The sequence below is a fragment of the Cotesia typhae genome, unplaced genomic scaffold, assembly GCF_013202065.1.
Source record: "Cotesia typhae breed Kobodo isofemale line unplaced genomic scaffold, CoteBio_Ctyphae contig_27, whole genome shotgun sequence".
In the NCBI taxonomy this organism is placed as follows: domain Eukaryota; kingdom Metazoa; phylum Arthropoda; class Insecta; order Hymenoptera; family Braconidae; genus Cotesia; species Cotesia typhae.
Window position 1 is genome coordinate 3,151,895 of NW_027423733.1, and position 22,854 is coordinate 3,174,748.

Consider the following 22,854-nt stretch of genomic DNA (forward strand, 5'->3'; position numbering starts at 1 on the left):
ATTATATTCCATTAATACCGTCAAATAATAATAATTATTATTTATTATTATTATTATTATTTTGCTATTAAATGCTCAGGGGGGTTATCCCCGGAGTCCGATTCTCCGAGGGCCCAGCCTGAGCTCCATCCGTTACTGCTGGACCACTCTGCACAACAAGGCGGTTAGTGATCACAGCAGGCCAAAGTCATTTCCCTTAAGAGACGGAGAGAACCAAGTAAAACAGCCTTCTGCATCCTAACTGCCAAGAACTCAGCTTTTGATGAGCAAGCTGGAACTTTGACAAGTGAGGATACAAAAGACTGTTTCATCCCTCCTAGGACGCCAACAATCAGGACGACAAGCTTGACACGATAACCTGGGTAAAGTTTGCCAATTTCAAACAGGAGATCCTGATATATTTGTCTTTTGTGCTCTTCTTTGGCTGAGATGTTGTATTCAGCCGGGGCCGAGAACTCAATGACATAAATGTCACGAGTGGCCTTGTCGAAGAGCACAATATCAGGTTTGTTGTGATCTATCCGCCGGGTTGTTGCAAATGGCATGTTCCAATAAATTTTGCAACTGTCATTCTCAACAACCTGGGGAATATCTCCTGGCAAATAAGGCAGCACTGGTGTCACGTCAATACCGTAGCAATGACGAAGATAGTAGTACAGTACTCTCAGGGCAGCATTGTGACGCTGGATATATGCACCTCTCGCCAGCACTGGACATGCCGACAAAAGGTGCATAAGCGTCTCCGGATGTTGTCTACACCTCCTACAGGACGTGTCCGGAAGCTGCACCTGGAGCACCTTGCTACGGTACTCAAGAGTGTTAATGACACCATCTTGGCAGGCAAATATGAACCCTTCAGTCTCGGACATCAGGCCCGCTGACTTTAAGAAGGAAAACGTCAGCTGGATGGACAAGCCATGATCACGCACGTGTTTAAAGAACACGCTGTGCATGGACTTGTCCATCAGTTCGCCAAGGAGTAGTTTTTCCTCGGCGTTCCTGATGACGCTCTTAAATTCCTCCTTTCGGAGTTCCATAAGAGCGTTTATTTCTCCAAGACCAAGGGTTCTTGCCGCATATATTGCTGCCTTATACAAGAATGACCCCTTATGCGCATTTTCATGTTTATGTACAATTTGCATAAGAAAGTCATCCTCGTCTGCAGTGAAATTGACAACTTCGTGAGTTAAACCCAGGACCAAACGGTCGTGAAGCCGCTCCAAACTCTGCAAACCTCTCCCACCGATGGACCGGGAGAGGTATAATCTGGCGACTGATGAATTGGGGTGCATGCTCCGATTCATATTAATGATCTTACGGGTTTTGATGTCGAGATCTCGTAAATCCTTTCGGGTCCATTTCAGGACACCGAAAGAGTATAGTAAGACTGGGACAGCGAGCATGTTAGTAGCTGAGACTTTGTTTTTGCCGGAAAGTTCGGAGGACCAAATTTTCCGGAGTCTCCTAACATACTCGCTCTGGAGAGTTGTTCGGACTTCAGAGACCGCATGCATGCGGTGCTCTTCCATTCCTAGATATCTATACAACTCCCCGGCGTCTAATTGGCTTAAGACGCTCCCATCCACTAATTCGACATCATCACCAGTATCAGAGCACTTACCCCTCGCCAGATGTACGACCGCACACTTGTCCAACCCAAAAGACATTCCGACATCTCGTGTGTACTCTGCTACGATGTTGAGGGCCGCTTGTAGATGATCTTTATCAGCGCTATACAACTTCAGATCATCCATGTAAAGCAGATGGGTAATCGAATAGTTTCGATCACCCGGAGGCCCCACAGAGTACCCATGAGTTTTACGGAGAACAACAGATATAGGCAGCAGTGAAATGCAAAACAGCAGAGGGCTCAAGGAATCGCCTTGGAAGACCCCTCGTTTGTACTCTACAACTCCGGTTACGTGCAATGCGTTTCCACTTCCAATGTGAAATCGCGTTCGCCAGAGCTGCATTGTACGCCGAATACATTCCACTATTTCGGGATTGACTCCCAGGCATTTGAGTAGATATAAAATCAACTCATGTGGAGTTGAGTCAAATGCCTTGCGATAGTCAATCCAAGCCATTGACAGGTTGCGTTGATAGTAGATCGCATCTTGTAAGACGCATCGATCCACTATCAGGTTCTCCTTGCAACCTGACAGGCCTCTTTACTGCCACGTTGTTCATATATCTGTTGCCATACAGGCTCTATCTGCTGCAAGATACGGTTATTTAAAATTTTTGTAAAAATTTTATAAACCGCATTCAAGCAGGTGATAGGCCTGAAATTCTTAGGGTCAGACAAGTCACCTTTTTTAGGTATCAGTACGGTTCGCCCTTCTACAAGCCAGTCCGGAATCGGATCGTCAGCTCTAATGTATGATGTAAATATGCGGGCCAGATGGAGGTGGGTAGAAGTAAACTTCTTCCACCAAAAGACATTAATGCCGTCTGGTCCCGGGGTAGCCCAATTTTTGCTGCCATTTAGAGCTGAACGAACTTCATCCACACTGACTGCAGGGCTCTCTTCATCAGCATTCTGTCGACGGTGTTCCCGACAGAATACTTTGAAGTCGTGCAGAGCTGGAGTGTTGGCGTTCACGTTTGGTTGATCTCCATACAACTCAGTCCAAAAAGCTTCCACCCGCTCAGGTGTTGGATAATTCCCGGTAACATCGGTCTTTGGTGTCAGAAACCGTGAAGGGCTGGATCGAAACAACGAGTTGTCGACCAACCGCTTCAGCCTTTTCTCTAATGACTTTTTAGCAGCCACTAGAGCCCGCAATTTATATTATTATTATTATTATTATTATTATTATTATTATTATTATTTATTTATTTAAATATTATTGTTACCATGACAATGAGGATGATGGGCATCAACTACACCAGCTATTTTATCAGTAGAATCCATTGAGTCTAAAAATCAGTTTTATCAATTTTGAATTCAAAGCCCGTATTCGAGTAATAATAATTTTTTTTATCTTTACAAGTTAATTAGAGTAATCCATTCTGTTCAACAGAACAAGTTTTGAACCAACAATTAAAATTATCTATATAAGGTAGTACAATTATTAAATGACTGCTAATCTATACAACACACATCATTTCTTTTCAGAATTATAAATGAATGAATAAATAATTAAAAATTAATAATGTAAACAAAAAACACGAACAAATTTTTTTCAATTTCTTAAATTTGTTTCCTTTCCAAATTTTAATTATTTTTTTTTCATTATCTTAAAAATTAATTAATGTCTGATAAATTGACAGTCATATTATTAAATATTGGTTAATTTCAATAAATTAGTATACATTTACTAATACTTACAATCAAAAGTGAGGTTAATATGAAAATAATACAAAAATCACAATCACGTAATGATTTTTCAAAACAATAAAAAAATCATCTTCCAATTTCACTACTTATTTAAATGAATAGCAATAAGTCTATTTATTATATCACGTGTTATCATTAAACATTGTAATATTTCTTTGAAAGTCACTCCTCCATTTAAGTGAGCCCACATGGCACCGTGACGGTCCGAAGTGACAGAAAATGTGAGGATTTTTTTAAATTCCCGCTAATCGAAGATTGTCAAAAATCGGGAAGTTATTGTTTTTATCCCGTTTTTCAAAAATCGAGTTTATATCAGATCTCGACGTTTTGAGGTGCTAGGAAGCTTCCATGACTATTTCCGTGGCGGTGTCCGTATGTATGTATGTATGCATGTATGCATGCATGCATGTATGTATTTATGTATGTATGTAAACCTCTTATAACTTTAAAACGGCTTGATCGATTTCGTCGTGGTTAACGCCATTCGAAAGAGTTTAACCAAACTTAGAACTTCAATACAATTCGGGTCGATTTGGATCAGTATTTTGAGTAATCTAACAAAAACTACGAAAAAAAAATTTTTTAAATGTTTTTTTTTTGGAAACATTTTTAAAAGGCTTTACTGATCAACTTCGTGAAAATCGATTCTTTCATTTAAAAGTTATTGCGGTTTGAAAATTCAAAAAATAGTATTTTATTAAATTTCTATCAGACTTTACGTTGAGAGAGCTCAAAATGATAAGTAAATTATATTTTTGAGCGTGTAAGTATGGAATTAGCGGGAATTTGCAGGGATAGCTTTTGGGGTCAACCATTTTTCTAATTTTTTTAATATTGCTATAAGATTTCTCCCATTCGTCGCCAAAGAAGTTTCACTTTAAAAAAATCTTGGACTTCAAATTTGAACGATATTTACTTAGATTTTTACACGCCAAAAATTATGATCAAAGTCGTTGAACCAACTGCGCAAAGTTATGCCAAATAAATGTGTAAAGTAGCTATATGTCGGCAAAATATGTTGTACAGAGAAACATCTACCCTTCGTCTCGCGCGATTACTTCTGCGCGGTTTACGTTGACAGGAGAACCGAAACACGACGAAATATCATGTGACGCGTGTAATGCGATTTTTATTAAACCTTCCCTTTTTATGTGTCAAAAAACATACACTGTGTGGGTTTTACGTAGTATATATGACAGTTAGGTGTGTGTGATGTTCATGATCCATCACATTTACTATCCTTTCAACTTGTTTCGAAACATTCCCTTACCCTTTGGCAATACTTGTTATTTAGATTGCCCGTAAAACTTTAATTTTCATTAGCTTCTTATTTATATTTGCAAGACTTGTCATTAAATTACATTTTTCTTTTTTTGTTTCAGGTGAGTACCAATTCATCTCCGATGTAATGCAGAAATTTCTAGAAGTACAGTAAGAAAAATTATTATTAAAAAATAGTAAGCGAGAAATTTCTTTACAAATTAGGTAATACAGTGAATGATAATTTTTTAATCCAGTCAAAATTTCGATATTGTTCAAATAACTTACAAACATTATCCGATAACCGTTTAATGTTTTGGAGTTGCAATGAGTATCGGTGTGAGCTGTTAGGGCAGGGAGCCAAACATAGTCCGTTATGCGGTTGTGTAAGAGACGGTTTAGTTGCAGTAGTGTGTCCATGCGTCCCTTTCTACTAATTTTCGAGCCCCCTCTCTAGGAAAAAGACTATAGATCTCTCACTTAAAGGAAAAGACATATGACTTAAACTAAGAGTGGGAAAATTCAAGACCGAACATTAAAGGGTTAAAATTTTGGACGAAGATGCACCAATTGGGTGGAGTCTTTAGATACTTCAGATACTTGATTCTGTAACAATAAAACTACATATATGCACAAGTCGTGTCTAGTCGAAGTCGCTTTACTATGAATCGACAGTCATCGTGCAACGTAAATGCAGGGCTCTGCTCGCTAATTAGCAAACATTGGATCCATCGCTTATCAAGATTGATGGTTGATTTTTGCGAATTATAACTGTCGAGGATTTGGTTCTCTTGAATTTTTATCCCCTTATCTCACTAATTCAAGATCCGCAATTTGTATGAAACCGTTCTATACCTGGGTATAGCTAAGTCTCTTGTAACCAACCTACAAAAGTGCACTTGGAATCATGTCCCCTGATCTATTTCGTACCCTAGGCTCTATGCACAAAGTATACCATATTCAATGCATGTTCCAGTCAATCTTGGCTATCCGATCTTTGATAGATATCTTGCGTATAATTTATTTACATTGCACATCTCAAAACGCGAAGTAGTATTCTCAACTTGCAAAGTTCAACCAATTGAAGGAGCTATGAGGCATAAGCTCATGGATTTACCAACCTTTTCTTTTTGTCTTGAAATAAAATGTACGAGTGCCACAAATTAAACTTGTGCAGTCAAATGACAGCAGAGTAGTCTTGCATGTTAAACTGCTGGTAAAATCACAATCAGAATATCCATCTTTTTTAATAGTTGAATTGTTAATAAAATATAGGAAAACAGAAGCATTTCATACGAATGAAATTTTAATTTGAAACGAAATGAATAATTGTCGTGTGTATGAATGTGGTAGTGTGTATAGAATTGGAATATAAATGTTGAATTTTACTTCGGATGCTTGGCAGATTCAAAAAAATGCAGCCGTTTATTTCCACGCGAGTAGAGACTCCGTGTCGCTTTGGCATGTTTACTCGCGAGCCTGTTATTAGTGTGCCATCGTCAATCGACGTGTAACACCCCGTTTGCCCAAAATCACCACTATACCGCGAAAGCGTGCGAAAAACGCAACAATTTATTCACGCTTTTCTGCATGCGTCCACTTCTTTTTTTACTCTTCTCCGTAATATTTCACAGTTGGATGCATTTTTTACTTTCGTCTATTTTTTTTAAACAAGAATTTTAATAAATACGTGTACTAAAATAGAATACACCGTTTAATTATAGATGTAACTATTAGAGTGCCGCGAAAAACCGATAATTTTTTTTTTTTTTTTTTCAAGTTTCCGGTGAATGTATGTCATTCCATCGTGCTCTAAAAGCCCTATTCAAAAATCAGTTCAATAATATATATTCCAGAGGTCGCTCAGAAATGTTTGAACATATTTTTATAGTAGAAGTGAGAAAAAATAGTCACTTTTGTTATACTCGCTCCAAAAGTTCAACTTTTGAGCGCTGGATGGCATCCGTAAAGGGACTCTTTTCTAGAGACTCTACCATACCGTCTTTTTTTCACGGCCTAGGTCGTGAAGTTTTACCCCCTCCTTTTTTTTACGAACTTTTCGAGTACACCTAGACGAAATTGAGAGAGATTGTAAAAAAAAAGTCACATTCTAGTGTACCGATCAATAATTTTGAGTAAATTTTAAAAAGTTACTATTGAGTGGCGCTAAGTATTTCTCTGCTGGCAGTTTATTATGAAGCGGACTTAATGTTAATAAAAGAACAACCACGGCATAAATAAATATTAATAAAATAATAATTAATATAAAATTAAGTTTCGTTGCCCTTGTGAAACTTTATGAAATTTAAATATGTCATTGTTTACCTCCTATTCCTCAATAGTTAAACTTATGGAGCGATAATAACAAAAAATATTGTATGTCATTCGGCCGTTTAGTGGCGATTTTGACAACGACTTTTTTTTGATATTCGCTTTAATGTTTGTGACGCGAATATTAAAAAACGAGCGTAAATTTCCGTCCTCGGCTACGCCTTGGAAGTTAAAATTACGCCCATTTCGAATTTTCCCGCCACAAACCTTAAGCTCATATCGAAATATCGTCGCTGCATTACCCCAGTAATTGATTTTTGGAAAAATTTATTTGATATTTAGTTTTCTAAATATTGATTGTCATTAATTTAACCAGGATAATGTATTATTTACAGTTAATCACTAAAAGCATAAAATGTGATGTTTTGTTTTCTTTAAACCTTGTATATTATGTCGAGGACACGTCTACTTTAATGTAAAATATTGAATTACCAGTATTCTGTCAGTGTGAATTTAATAACACGGCGGTCTCGGAATTAAAGGAAGCTTTGGCCAATTGTGCTCACATGTGGTCATGCACACTCCACTTGTGGAGTCATACACACTCCAACAATAACTCTCGTCGGTTAGGATGACGCTTTGACGCACATAAAAATCTCGGATGGACGATATGTTGGACATCTACGACTCACTAACTTTTGCTTTCTCTCTTTCTCTGTAGGTTGACTGTACTACAACCCATGCACAATATTCCAAAATGATATTCTATACAAGCAAAGCACGCGCCATCACACGTGTTTGTAAACAGAATATAATAATTCCCGAATGACTAGATGGATAAAAAATGTATGCGAATTGTATAAAACTTTATTTAGTTTATTCATACGAACGTGCTTTGAGTCTACAGTCTATACTCAATACAATTCGTCAAACAACAAAATGTTGAAGTCACATCCAGCACAGATTTCTTCAGAATCCATTCAATTCAATAAATTTTATCGACTATTCAATTTAAACAAGATTTTTTGCTCCCGTAAAAAAGTCCAAGTAAGCAAGGATTTTTTCGCACTAGACGATTTTCATTAGAATAAAATTGCATGCTGCTTGTGTGAAACGAGTTGATGTAAATACACCATTTTTTTAATTTTCATTTGAAGAAAACACTCAATACAAACAGTTTCACTTCAAAAGTCAGTAATTCAACTTAATCTTTCTCAAATATCAATTGAACGGTATGAGGCGTGCACTTAAAGATTTCCCAAACTTTTCTGCTATTTTTTGTGTCATTTTTTTCCCTGTTAAATTTAATTCTAAAGTTCTTTTTGCTTTTTATTTGCTCAATACTTCTTGAATATCTATCATTATTTCACTAATTTACGAATAAAATTATTTTATTGGGAAAAATGAACAAATATTTTTTTATTCATAGTTTTTTATTCATAGAAGTCCAATCTCCTTCTGTTTTTTATAAACAATATTTTCTATTTAATCAATGAAAAAAATTTTTGAGTACTTAAAATTCTTGCAAATTTAATAGTTTTTTTTCGAAAATTCAAAATTATTTTATTTCAGCAGACTAGCAGTTTTATCCAACATTCTAATGATGTGAAAAGAAAACTAGCTTGATCAAGTAATTGAATATTGAATAAGTTTCGCCTATGTTGTCGGTATTTCATTAATCAGAGGTTCCGCGGCGTAATACGAAAAACGATGCAACAGCGCTCACCTAGGTATAACGAAAACACAATCGTGTATCCGGTTGCTACTGTACATCTACATCATACATTCCGATATACACATTAAAGTACTATTAAATCTCCAATAAAGGTGCATTCAAATTTATGCTAACTCACTTTTAAATTAATTCTCAGGCTGTTTAAAAGGTCGCAACCACAGGTCAGTTAATCAATTATCCCAATCATCACAATATCTTCCATTGATTATTTAGACCTACAAAGTCTGGGATGTATGTCAGTGATTAGTGACTAATTGTGTAATTTTTATAGAAAATAATTCATTCCCTTTGTTGGGTATTCTTAATTTTTTATGTTCTTCAAGCTGATAATCTAGAGTCTACCTGTAATGAAGTACAGTATTTGTTTGGTGACGTGGGTGTGCGCAATCAACGACCTGGAATCCCTTGGCATCTTTCAGTGACATCAAATCTCTCGTTTGTGGATCGTTTTATGGTGTTTGTACGTAACAACAGATACACGAAGATAAAACTATCACAGTGACAATTACACCCATATGCTCCTGTTTTATTTAGTACTTATCAATTTAGACTGTACAAGAGACGATCACGCGCTTTCCGCACCCTCCTACATGAGTTTAAAATCATCTTAATGCGTGCCAATTGTATTATATCATCGTGACACGAGACAAAAGAATCATTGGCTTAACTAAATTCAAAAAATGTCTTCATTTTGTATCATTCACTATGAATAGTGATTATAAAGCCAGTTGCTGTGTTATTCTATAATAATTCGACCTTCTTATTAATAAATTTAGAATGTTCTGAAATTAAGGTATCAAAAATAAATCTTTTAATTTTGTAATAAATTTATCACCGTTAACGTGATCGATATTGGTATATTTCACTGTCGACTTGTAATTTTACGTAAAATTTTTCCAAAAAAAATTCATCATTGCTGTTTCAGTTCACAAAAATACACTAACGATTTTGTAAACATGTAAACAATTTATCTGTCATTATTCCTAACATAAATTGCATTTATTAATGAAAGATTCATTGATAAAACAATTGAATAAACAAATTTTTATCCCAAAAAGCCAGAGCTGAAAATGAATAATTCACTTTGCAAGTGAGACGATACCAATCAACAAACATCATAAATCAGCCCCACTTTCTTTTTAATAGGTTTATAATTAATTGAAAAAGAGCTAAATTACAAATAGCTATTATAATCCTCCGCTTTTACTGAAATAAATATATCATAAAATCGACATTTCCGTCTAAATAACATAAATATATAATAATAGTGGTTGATGTCTTTGTTTATACTGTAAGCATTTGTCATACTCATTTCTCTCTCAAATCAATGGAAATAAATAACTACCGAATATCACGATCACAACACTCAAAGTACACTCGTGTGAAAAGAGCCAAATTAAATTTCATTTCTTTTTATTCACTTCATCTTTTAAATTCAATTATTATAATTTCTTTTTTTATTGTTAATTTAATATTTTCTATTCCACTCATTAATGATAATCGTAAGTTAATTATTAGAAATAAAGAAGCATCGATCAATGTAGATCTACACAACTATTCTTTATCGAATCATTTTTCAAGTAAAGTACCCGCGGTTAACAAGGCCTAAGTGATAGAAATGCTATTTAAAATAACTGCTTCCACTAAAGATTTCTCTAGTAGAAGCGTCTAGCATTGAAATGTCGCTACAAGTTTATAGAGTCCCGATACAACGTTCCTTGTGTTCTACATTTCATCATTCGTCATATGCTAAAGTAGCGCAGAAGAATTCCTAAAAAACAATTTGAGTAAATGGTAAACATTTTTTATAATTTTATATTCAATAATTTAAAATCATTATTCTAATTTTTATCAACATCTTAAAAAGTATTGTTGCTCAATTTAAGTGATGACTGATCTCTAATACCAATTTTATCAAGTATAGTATAACTATTTCCAGTATGTATAACCCGCAGGCCTCATTACCCTACCGTAATAAAATAAGGTCTATTCACAAGGTTTTTGAAAAAATTTAATTTTGTGTTTGTTTACGGTGAAAATTACCATTACTCCATTATATTTTATGGCTAATGTATTAATTTAAAAATTAATGATACATTGCAATAATTAAAAGCAATATTTTCGATTTTTTTCAAAATCTCCCTTAGCTAGGCCTTATTACCCGCCGGTACCTTATGAGATATAATCTTCATGTATTTATAAAATTTTGTTGAATGTCGTAATTTTCACAAAAATAGATGCAATTCAAAATTTTCAGAAAAGTATTCTCACAACAACCGCTAGAGTATCGAGCATAAAATTGAATTCTTGAGCTCAAAACTTTTGTTATTTTAATTAAAAAATTAATCAAAAGATTTGATATTTTTATACATGAGCATGTATTTTTACATTGTTAACTTTTTTCCTCCGAGAATACGGAAATAAGAAAAAATTCCAGTTAATTCTGTTCTCAACACAACTCAGACTATAATTAAATTTCCGTCCTATTTTTAAGCTCCTTACATTTCTTCATATACTGAATGGAAATATACATAATAAGCTTCCATTATCGTAACATAACTTTTAATAGATTTCTTAATTGAGACCAAATGTTTTAAGAAAAAACCTAGAAATAATTTACGCATGTCATAAAACTTAATAAACTCCAAAGACTAAAAATAATTTAATGTACTACCTGTTAAACAAATTTAAAGAGACTAGCAGGAATAGAGAAAATACCAGTGTCAGCTTAAATATTAAGTAATACCCAATAATTTTCACTTGGATACCATTTTGGTAAATATTTTTTAGCAGGAGCGTCACGTCGATATTGGCGACGTTGCTCCACCCAGGATGCTACCGAAAATTTATGTACCCCGATAAAAATTCCAGTCTCGTCGATCTGGAAGGTAGTGAGGGGTTTTTATGAAGTTTTGCCAGAGGAAGTGCGCTCGGGAGGATACATGCGCTCTTGCGTAGGAATGGAAAAAAAAATGAAAACCGATAAAAAAATTAAATAAAACGGCAAAAATATAGATTCTATCACCATCACTTTTCGTACGCTTGTATAGTCATGCATACGTGTGTATGTACACCAATATATTCAGATGTCTGGAGCTATTTTGCCTCGCCCACAATATTTTCCCTTTCTTTTTGCACGAAAACAAAAACTCTTCTTTACGATCGTTCATACAGAAGGTATATACTGTACCCTTCGTGTAGCTGATCGAATAAATAGCTCGTAATGTAAGGATAATGCGTACCAACTTTCAGTTTAGGTCGCGCATTCCACACGTGCTCCCTCACAGATAGTAGCAAAGTGTATACAGATACGAGCAGCCGCCTACATCCCATCAGCTCACACACAACTGAGCCATAATATTCCTTTTTACGTTGAATTCTTTTTCGTTTCTTGAGTATCTTATGTATTTATATAACATAAAGCACATAACACTGTGGCTACGGATGAGGATGTGGGATAGGACAGTCACTACTTACGAGCTGCGAACTTTTCTTATCTCGAAATAAAGTCTTTGCACCTTCACTCTGTAAATTTTACTCTCGCCTTTCTCGTCTTAATCTACTGCAGTATCACTTTCAGTGGAAAATTCTTTTAGAATCATCCATAACCAACACGTTAAAAGACTTGGCAGCACAGAGCCGAAAAACAGCTGAAAGTTTATTAAAAATTGTAAAGTTAAAAACTAGATTCATTTATCACTAGCACAATATTACTTTTTTGATTTATCATGTACGACTTTAATTTTATTAAATTTTTAAATTGTTATAACAAAATAATGATTTTTCACATATGCTGAAATAGATCAATAATAAAATAGATATTTATGTCATAAGGCCGTGAAGTTGCGGTTTTCTGACGACGACGATATTTCGATGTGAGCTTAAGTTTTGCGGCTGGAAGGTTCAAAACGAACGCAGTTTTAACGTCCGAGGCGTAGCCGAGGACGGAAATTTACGCTTGTTTTCGAACATTCGAGTCACAAACATTAAAGCGAATATCGAAAAAAAGTCGTTGTCAAAATCGCCACTAAACGGCCGAATGACATACAATATTTTTTGTTATTATCGCTTCATGAGTTTAACTTTTGAGCGATAAGACGCCATCTAGCGCTCAAAAGTTGAACTTTTGGAGCGAGTATAACAAAATGTACTATTTCAAGTAAAATATTCAAAATTATTATCATCAGACTATTTCAATTATATTATTTTTACATTTTACTGTGGTAGATCAGATTCTTATCACTAAAAATGACAAATTGAATAATTTTTTTTGAACACTTTTTTGAAATTCATAGGATAAATAAGAATTATTTGAATGTATCATGTAAACAAAATTTTGTGGAAAATTCATTATTAACTATCGAGTTTCAGGATTTTTCAATTTCATAGGTTTGATCAGGCTTGATATAAAACTTGGCCTTAAAAAATTCCTTCACGGGTAGCAATATGTTATTCAAATAATGTGTGTGGAATTGACATACATACCGAAAAATCGAAACAGTATTACCTTTTGGTATTTGGGATAGATACCACCCATATTTGAATACTAGCTTAGCTGAAAGCTCAACACATTACTTGAATGATATCTTGCCAGATTGACCACTAAGGTATGAAACAAAATTATTGTTCATTGCATGCTTCATAAGCGAAGCAGATGAGGTTGTGCTCTACACTCGCCTTTCAAAAATCAAGCAATTTCTTGAACTAAAATTTTCTCTATTTATTTTTTATCGCACTTGTAGAACAATATTTACACATAAATGTCATGGGAAAACATTAGTTTCAACACTTATTACATTTTTAAAAGACATTTTGCTTAATAAATACATAAAAAAATTATTCCGTGAACGTCCGGGTATCAAATGTATGAATGAAAATTTTAATCAATTTTATTATGGACGATGAGATTATGAGGCGTACATTTTTGGATTTTTAAAATTTTTATATATCTACGTTTATTAAATAAAAATATTTTCATTAATGTTGCATATTACTAAAGAAGACAATGTTCAAAATAGTTATTTTTGATCTTTAATTATTAATTATGAGAAAAAGACTAATCATGGTTGATAGGCACAAAATACGTCTATTAACGAGCTCATAATTGTATTAAATTATATTAATAATTTAATAATAGCAATTATAAGTTCCAAGAAAAGTAAAATTCAATAATCTAATTCATAGACTCAGTCACAATACTTATTCAAGATTAAGAGACTACAAGGCTCAATCCGAAGTTTTTCGTTTGTAATAGGTATAATAAAGATAAAATTATGAAAAATATACTGTAGAAGAAAAGGGTTTTGACCACTCATACGACCTTGAATCTAATCAATTGAAAGTATCATGTATCTCCAATTTACCATAAGAATAACCAAGTTATGTTAATTTAATAATTGCTCAAAAGTCTTCTTGTATCATTTTGAATGAACTACAAAGCGTACTTTGTAAAATTTTTCATCGTGCATCGTTGTTAAAAATTCTATAATCTATGTAAAAATATCTCTAAAAGACTGAAGAATTTGTCAAAAAAAAAACAAAAACAGGCCTGGGAACAGAAGAAAGAGAGTATTGCCAAGAGAATATACAGACTGGTAGTGGGTAAGAGTAACGAGTTCGACCCTAGAACCGGGCAGGTGTGTTTTGCCTCGAGGAAGCTTTTACTCCGGCGAGGCCATATAGTGGACGAAGCCAGCACGTAACTGACCTTCGACCTCAACCCAGCTATAGACTCCCTGCTAGTTTCCTCTTACCTTCTTTTCTATTTCTCCGACTCTAGTCGTTTGCCGGTTGTTGTGTATTATGTTCTACACATACATTAGATAAAACACACTATTAGGATTAATTCATTCAAAATAATAATGATGATGATCATCATCATCAATAAAATAAGTCTCAATTGGTTTGTTATTGAGACACTGCTTTTGGAGGGACAAGTTCAAACTAACACTTTCTCAGCGTTGGTTGGTATCTGATATTCCACGTGCAGAACAAAGTTACTTTGCAGTCTAACTACAGCCACGAAGCTACAGGTACTTGAGCTAACACAGCACCCTTCAGGCTTAGGCTGAAGAAATAAACTTTTAGGTGTATTTATATACAGAGTCTAAGAATCATCAGCATCAGAAAAAATCAAGATCCTGGAGCAGGAATCTGGTTGTTCCACCGTTTTCTTTTATCTTGGAGGACTGGTTGGTTGGCTGTTGTGATGCCTTGGAAACAGCGATACCACAACAACGTCTAAGACACGTAAATTTGCGGCTGGGTTTCTTCTCTTTATGTTCCTCTCAGTGCATATGAACGGTCTCGAGCGTATGAGGTCAAGACTCTCTTGGTTCTTTGCAGCAGCAGAAACACCAGCAACCAACATCATCAGTAACCGAAAGTATAACCCAACCAGCAAGTTATACTCTGAAGGAAGAAGAAACACTGGTATGTCTGGAGCTCCGCCACAACTGAAGTTACTGTTAATGCAACCTCACGATCTTAAGATCGCGATGAGCCTCGTTGGTGTAGTGGAGAAGACTGGCCGTAGAGAACTGGCTGAGGCTAGCTGGATGTATACATACCTGCTTTGAGTGTAAGGCTATCTACAGTGGTGGAGAAAAAAATAAAATTGATCAGTGTAGACAAAGAGAAAAAGAGTGTTGTGTATCCACTGGAGTTTCTCCGTCACGACTATAGTTTCGTGGCACGAATCCGGTCGACCTCATCTTCATCCTTATCCTTCTTATTCCTCTATCTTTCTCCTGGTCACTCTTTGGTCTTTGGAATTTTTTATGGGGTTCGATAAGAGACTGAAATCGGTTTGCACGCGATCTCTTGTCTCTTAAGAAAATCGATTGCTATTTTATCGTGAAAAGCACATTATTATACGGATTTAATAAAAATATTAATGGTATATACTTAAGAGCTGATTGAATGAATTAGAATCAACTATAATTTAAAGGAGTTTAAAATTTATGAGGTATATTTCGTGATGGACGTTAAATTCTTAAAAATAAAAGCTAAATAAAAAGGAAGAAAAGGAAAAATAAAAAATATAAAATCCGTTGAAATAGAGAAACGAGATTAAGCCAGCGGGGACGTTGACTGCAAGCATTATGCGCTTGTGTTCAAGAGTCACAAAGCAGGGATTGAGTATCCGATCACGGAAACGCGCTCTGGGGAATACAGATCCTCTTCTCAGCAGGCGTCTTTCGTATTGTAGTCTCTTTTCTTCCCAGCTCTCGACCCGTTTGTCGACGAATTAACGCTAATCCCTAGCTCCTTTTCCATTTTGCTCCAGCGGGTTCTTCACTCTGTTGCAGAATGTAAACCTTATACACCTTTCTTAGTCTGTGCTATAACCAGCCGGAAGCGATTCCTTCTATTCCCTCTTTTACTCTTTTATACAATTTAACAGTCTCCGTTTCAGTCGTTCAATGTTTCTTTTTCTGGCAATCGAAACAGAATAAAGAAGTAACTAAAGTGCTACTTCCGCTTTCACTTTAAAACTTCTAATCTTCCTAAGCGCAGTCTGATTCTATTGTTTTTTTTAGTTTCTTTCTTATAATGTTATTAGCTATCATCGTTATTTTTTTTTATTTCTTCCTTTCTATTTATATTTCCATGGCTTCTCATATACTAGCATGAGTACTGATATAGTAAAAGATCATTCTTTTTAATGTCACTAATAAAATCATTACAGAGAATAGTTTAAGGACTCAAGTTGAATAAAGGGAAATATTGCTGTCGCTGAAAAGTGTGAAAGAAAGAGAATAAAAGACTTTAGTTTAATGACAAATATATTATTTTTGTTATACGAGCTCCAAAAGTTCAACTTTTGAGCGCTGGATGGCGTCCGTAAAGGGACTCTTTTCTAGAGACTCTACCATACCGTCTTTTTTATCACGGCCTAGGCCATAAAGTTTTACCCGCTACTTTTTTTTACGAACTTTTCGAGTACACCCAGACGTAATTGAGAGAGATTGTAAAAAAAAAGTCACATTCTAGTGTACCGACCAATGATTTTAAGTAAATTTTAAATAGTTACTATTGAGTGGCGCTAATTATTTTTCTGCTGGCAGTTTGTTATGAAGCGGACTTAATGTTAAAAAATAATTAATATAAAATTAACTTTTTTTGCCCTTGTAAAACTTCATAAAATTTAAATCTGTCATTATTTGCTTCCTATCCCTCAAAAGTTAAACTTATGGAGCGATAATAACAAAAAATATTGCATGTTATTCGGCCGTTTAGTGGCGATTTTGACAACGACTTTTTTTTTTTTTATATTTGCTTTAATGTTTGTGACGCGAATGTTCAAAAACGAGCGTAAATTTCCATCCTCGGCTACGCCTTGGAAGTTAAAATTACCCCCGTTTCGAACTTTCCCTCCACAAACCTTAAGCTCATATCGAAATATGGTCGCTATCAGAAAACCGCCACTTCACAGCCTTATGACATAAATATCTATTTTAAGGCCGATAAAGTTAATAGCTGAAACAAATGATTTGCATTACAAGTTATGCGAATGTATTGTTGATGTTGATGATGTTCAAGTAAAAACTCCGTGACTGCGTCAGACAAAATAATAGTATTGGTTGAGTTTATAACCTTAATGTTTCCCACTGGCAAAGTAGGCGTTACGACTAAACGCTCGATTAGATGATATCGATCCACGTCAAGCTTATGTGAGGATAAATCGATCACTTATTCTTATAAGAGAGAATTGGGTGTATCCTAACGTTATTGGGTCCTTCGCTATTATCGTTAACGATAATGGTAATCACTAATCACTAATAGCAAAAATAAAAGTTTATTAGCCGAATAAAGTTTATTGTGCATTAAAATCAACATTATTATAATGAACGGTGTAGTTACTGGTTATTTTAATTCGTTATTAGATATATTTTGTGTACGCAATCAATAGTTGGTTAATTGGAACTTCAGTGAACCGAACGACACAACTCGATAGAACTTGTGTTGTGTAAATAATAAATGAACCAGCATTTGATCCAACTAATGATAAATGTCCAATAGACTATTTATTTGTATTTCGTATGTATAGTTGTATGCTTAAATTTCACCATTCAACTGTGAGAATGCTTTTTCAATTAATGCACTTCCGGTTATTCCAATCGTGTCATTGGAGATAAATATACCAACAATGCATAGGTATATAAATATATTTATATATATACCTGTGTCTATAACGTAGAAAAAAAAATCGAAACTATTTCCAAATGATGACAATTTATAACCCACTCAAATAGAACACAAAAGAAATATAAATCCGCGGACAATCATATGGAAATTCAGTTCAATCAGTTAAATTTTATATTCAAACCCTCGAGATGAATCTGTTTGATTCACTAATGCTCTCAACGGTGCTTAATCCGTAATTAGAATTTCACCATATAATATCAATTTCGAAATGTTATTTTAAAAGTGGACATTTTTCAATAACATCGTTCACGGATTTATTTAAACGGATTTATTTTTACCTTATCGAGAGTTTTGTCTCGGATCAACGTCATAATTTATCGTTGGTATTATCATAAAAAATAAAATACAATAATATTTAAAAGTTTTAAATATCATTTATCGATTGCGATACTATACTTCTATTCAAAAATTTTTTCCCGCACACGATGCCGACCTGGCTTCATGTCACGGTTTAATATTACAAACAAACGCGATTATGTTATTCACAGTCACATTCGATTTACGTTGTGTTAATGATATACACTATACACGTACAATATTATATAACTAAAGCCACTGGATACTTATCGATTTAATATTTTGTTTAACTTAATTTGAGTTTTTTAATATTCTAAATATTTTTTAACAATACACTCGAGTCAGTAAGTGAATTCTTTATCGGACCTTAAAGTTCTAGTTTCAGCCGATTTTTGTCTTTAAGGACCAAACTAGAAAAACATAATTCACATTTACATCTCAACAAACTAACAATATTTATTCTTATGATCAAAAATTTTTAACTCTCATCTGATGTAATTGTTTGCCAAATTTGTTTTACTTTTTTTTACAAAAAAATCGTGATGTTATGTCCTAAAAGATTAATTATTATGTTCAACTATCTTGAAATAGAACAAATATAAATTATTTGATTGAGCATTAGATCGACATACGTTTTTTTTTTTAATTTGTTTCATCCAATTGCTTCTAAATTGAATTAATGCAACTTAATATGCGAATTTTTTACAATTTATTTAAAAAAATAAAAATTTTTTAGTTGGAATTTCTTTATCTTGACCTAAAAAAATTTCATAAATTTTTTTCTTCAAATTTATCATTGTAGAAGAGATTATTTAGTGAAAAAAAGACCGCCTCTAACTGTAGAATTGATTACTTAGGATCTGGAATTATGGGATCCAGTAATGGTATAAAAGAAACGTTTTCGATCATTGCGAGGATACTTCTTTTGTGCTGTTAATGTAAACAACAACTGAAGTGATTTGTATAGATGTCTAGAATACAATGTAATGTCGTGAAAACCGTTGTTATTATGTTATGAGAATCGTTTATATATAAATTGAAAAAAGTCTGGTAATTTCATGTTGTGTGTGCATGCCTTAAGCGCCCGTATCATACATAAATTGATCGGAATAAAGTTTAAATATACAAGTTTTCCCTAATAACATTAATCCTATTTTTAATTTATTAATCATTTCACATCAAACGTCGATAGAAAAGAAATAAATATTGTACACTATAATTAATCTATACCGAAAGTCAATTATCAATAAATTATAAGATGTAATTAACGATGTGTTTTTAAATTGTTTGTATGTACATCATGACTGTTAAGTACGATTCAATGTGACAAAATTTTGAGATTTTGATTTACAAGCGATACTAAAGCATACCTTTGCACGGATATTTAAGTCATGCTAAATAGTTTGGAATTCAATAAACATTATAGATTATCCCTTGTGAATATTGCAATGCAAAAAAATAGCCAATACTTCAAAGACTGTAGAATAGTGACTTAAAAATTTTTCAATTTTAAAAACACTATGCCGCGTCGGCAGAACTTTTGTATTAGTTCGATATCTTTCGATATTGAAATACAGGAGCAACTGATCTTTTTTTTTTTTTTACTTTTTATAATTTAATCACTTAGTAAAATGGGTTCTTTTATTTGTAAGGGTATAAATAAAGGTGTGTGCCGTTGACCTGTAAAATGCAAACGATCATGTAACGAAAACAAATTGAGTAATTTTTATCTACACAGAAAAAAAGGTTTACTTGAGCCAAGAAAATATTTTTCTTCTTAGTAATTTTCTTGAGCGAAAAAAAAATTTTTTTTTTGACACAAGAAATTTTACTTATTCCAACAAAATTAATTCTCTTGCTTTAAAAAATACGTATCTTGATCCAAGAAAATTTATTTAAGCCGAGAAAATCTTCTTGTTTTGAGAAAATTCAGCCTCTTGCTCCAAAAAATTAAATATCACGATTGTAAATTTTCATTAATATTTTTATTGGTTAACATGTCAAATGGAACGATCAAATTGTATTGAATCAATTTTTTTATTCAATATATATAATTGCACGTTGAAACAATATAAAATGGGTATCAAACATATTCAAGAAAAAAATTTTTTCACGGTGCGAAAATTTTTTTCTTAGCTGAAGTAAGTGGCGCTGCTTCCCTGAAGTATCTAAAAATCTTGATCAAATATAAAAATTTATTGTATCATGTATTTATGATAATTTAAATTAAGAAAAAATTACTTCCATCAAGAATAGAATTTCAAAAAAAAATTTTGATTTTGGCCAACATAACTTCGGTCTTCTCTTAGACACCCGAAAATTTTTTTGAGCCAAGAATTTTTTTCTCCAGGCAAGAAATTTTTCTTTCTGTGTAGCGGTGCAAAAATTAATTAATGGATAAGTGACCTTTTTAAATGAATTTTTACTCGTTTTTTATTAATATTTAGAGAATTTCCAGATTTTATTATTTGATTGCGTCAATCATTATTGTTCTTTGAAAATTCTTTTTATAATATGCTACACAATATTGCACATGCACATCGGTCGTTCTTTTTTTTAGGGGCAGTTGGAACACGCATATTTAACGTTTCAGCGGTCAAAAAATTTATCATTACGTATTTTTCTCTATTTAACGTATCGCATTACTGTAATCACGGAGTACCACCTTGACACTTATATTTACAAACGACTTTAATTATTGTATCACTTTACGGATAACTATATCCTACGGGATTGATTAATTATTGTGAAACTTAATTAACTTCATTCGGATATTGTAAAGAGTATAGTTATAACTTGAATAAATTGTTGAAGGAAAGAAATAGACTACTACATAAATAAGGGTAAACAATCTCTGGAAATCGTCCACTTGGAATCGAAAAATTTTTTATCATTTTTAGCGTAGAAATTGTCTTGTATAAATAGAAGAGTAGCCTGAAAAAAAAGTATAAATTAAAAGGATATGATCATTGATTACGAGACCACCACGATGAAACTACGGGATTAAAAAAAAAACCAAATGAGTATAGTGAGAAAAAAGGGAGTGACGAATGAATTCAAACGACTACTCTTACAGTGTAGTACTGTATGGTGTTACTATTCTCAATACACTCAATGATGTATGTGGATCTGAAACTTTTTCTTTTTTTCAGCCTTTGTCTTCTATTAACTATACTTGTTTTATTTTTATTCGCCACTGATATCAAAAAAATTTTGTCATCATTAATCAATGTGTAAAGCACGTCCATACGATTATTTGTCTCATCGAAGCATTCGTACTTTAGGATCTGTCCTGATGGCGAGCACACGTTACACTTACTAATGTGATAGTATCACTCGAGCACAGTATAGTTGAGCTGCTTAGTGTGTGCACACCGATATTACGAAGATAAATATCGAAGTATCGAAGAGCTCACGTGTCTCTTCTCACTTGCTCGTTGACCGTAAAATAAAATTCTCTCGCTCGCTAGCTATCGTGGAAAACCCATAGACATCAATTATTTTTTTTCTTTTTTACAACAGCCATAAATTTTACTACAGAAAATTTAATTTAGCCTTTCAATTTTTAAGTATTAAAGTTAAATATTTTTTTCATAAATCTTTGCGAAAATTTCGAGCACCATTTGAATAAAAGTACGTATATGTTGTTTGTGGCTTAAATCAACACGTTTTTATTACCCACAAGATAATGAAATAATTTCAGTTATACAGTGTTTCTTTATCATTTGACTATTACCTTCTTTCATTATCATAGTACGACAGAATATTCAACAATAAGAAAGAATCGAGATTAACAATAATAGAATAAAAATAAAACATAAATATTTCCATGGCTTGGGTATGATTCTTTTATAACAAGTTTAAGTATATAGCGATGAATGAGGAGAAGATGACATTAAATTTCATCGCTTCTCATTGAACCACGGTAGTTAATATCTTAGCAACTTTTATTTTCACGTTGCCTTGTCATCACTTGCACTAACTGTACATTTATTTGAGGGTGACGCGAAAAAACAGACTATTTTCTAAGAATGGATATTAGATTATTATTTTTTGAAAGCCCTCTTCAAAAATAAGCTAAAAAGAAATTGTTATAGGGAATGCTCAAGATTTTTAAAATAATTGAAAATCATCAAAAATTGAATTTTTTTCCTTTTTTCTTCAACAAAAATTCATATTTTATTAATTATTTACTATACTAGAAAATCAAACGCGCTTTGCGCGCTTCGGTCCAAAGATTTATTATCGACAATTTAGTTAATCAATAATTTTACAAATTTAACTCATTAATATTTAACCGTTATCATAGTAACTGTTGTCACAGTAACCGTTGCTATGGTAACCGTTGTCATTTTGATCGGGCTGATGATCTATAGGTTACACATAACTTTGATTATCAAATTTTGAAAAATGAAAATATTTACAAATTTATTAAATTTCTGAAAATTAAAAATTTTTGAAGTATATATTTCTTTAATCTTCACACGTAAACTAAAAGTTAATCATTGCATTGTTAGGTAACTCAAGATAACTTTGATAGCTGCTTATAAGTTCCATGCTCACAAAAAATTGTTAAATTGTCCATCAAGTTAATCCGAAAACCGGTCATTCATATTTCGTGATCGATAAATATTAATTGGTTCCTAAGTTAGTTTCTTTATATTTTGTAGTTCAATTTTTGTTGATTGATCTAGATGTATTGTTATCAAAAACATTGAAAAATTGTAGAGCCAAAGTT

At 33.2% G+C, this 22,854-nt stretch overlaps 2 protein-coding genes across 4 annotated transcripts in view; both read left to right on the top strand.

Annotated features, from left to right (window-relative positions):
- LOC141525696 (uncharacterized) overlaps positions 1-22,854 on the top strand; it is a 131,600-nt gene that overhangs the window by 84,539 nt on the left and 24,207 nt on the right. The window lies entirely within an intron of this gene.
- Positions 1-22,854, top strand: part of Sli (slit guidance ligand) — a 303,228-nt gene that overhangs the window by 15,147 nt on the left and 265,227 nt on the right. The window contains exon 2 of one of the 3 annotated variants that reach the window (XM_074240537.1): positions 4,726-4,774. The exons of the other annotated variants lie outside the window; for them this stretch is intronic. The gene's annotated coding sequence lies outside the window, so the exon portion shown is untranslated. The remainder of the gene's footprint in view (positions 1-4,725; positions 4,775-22,854) is intronic. 3 annotated transcript variants of the gene reach the window in all.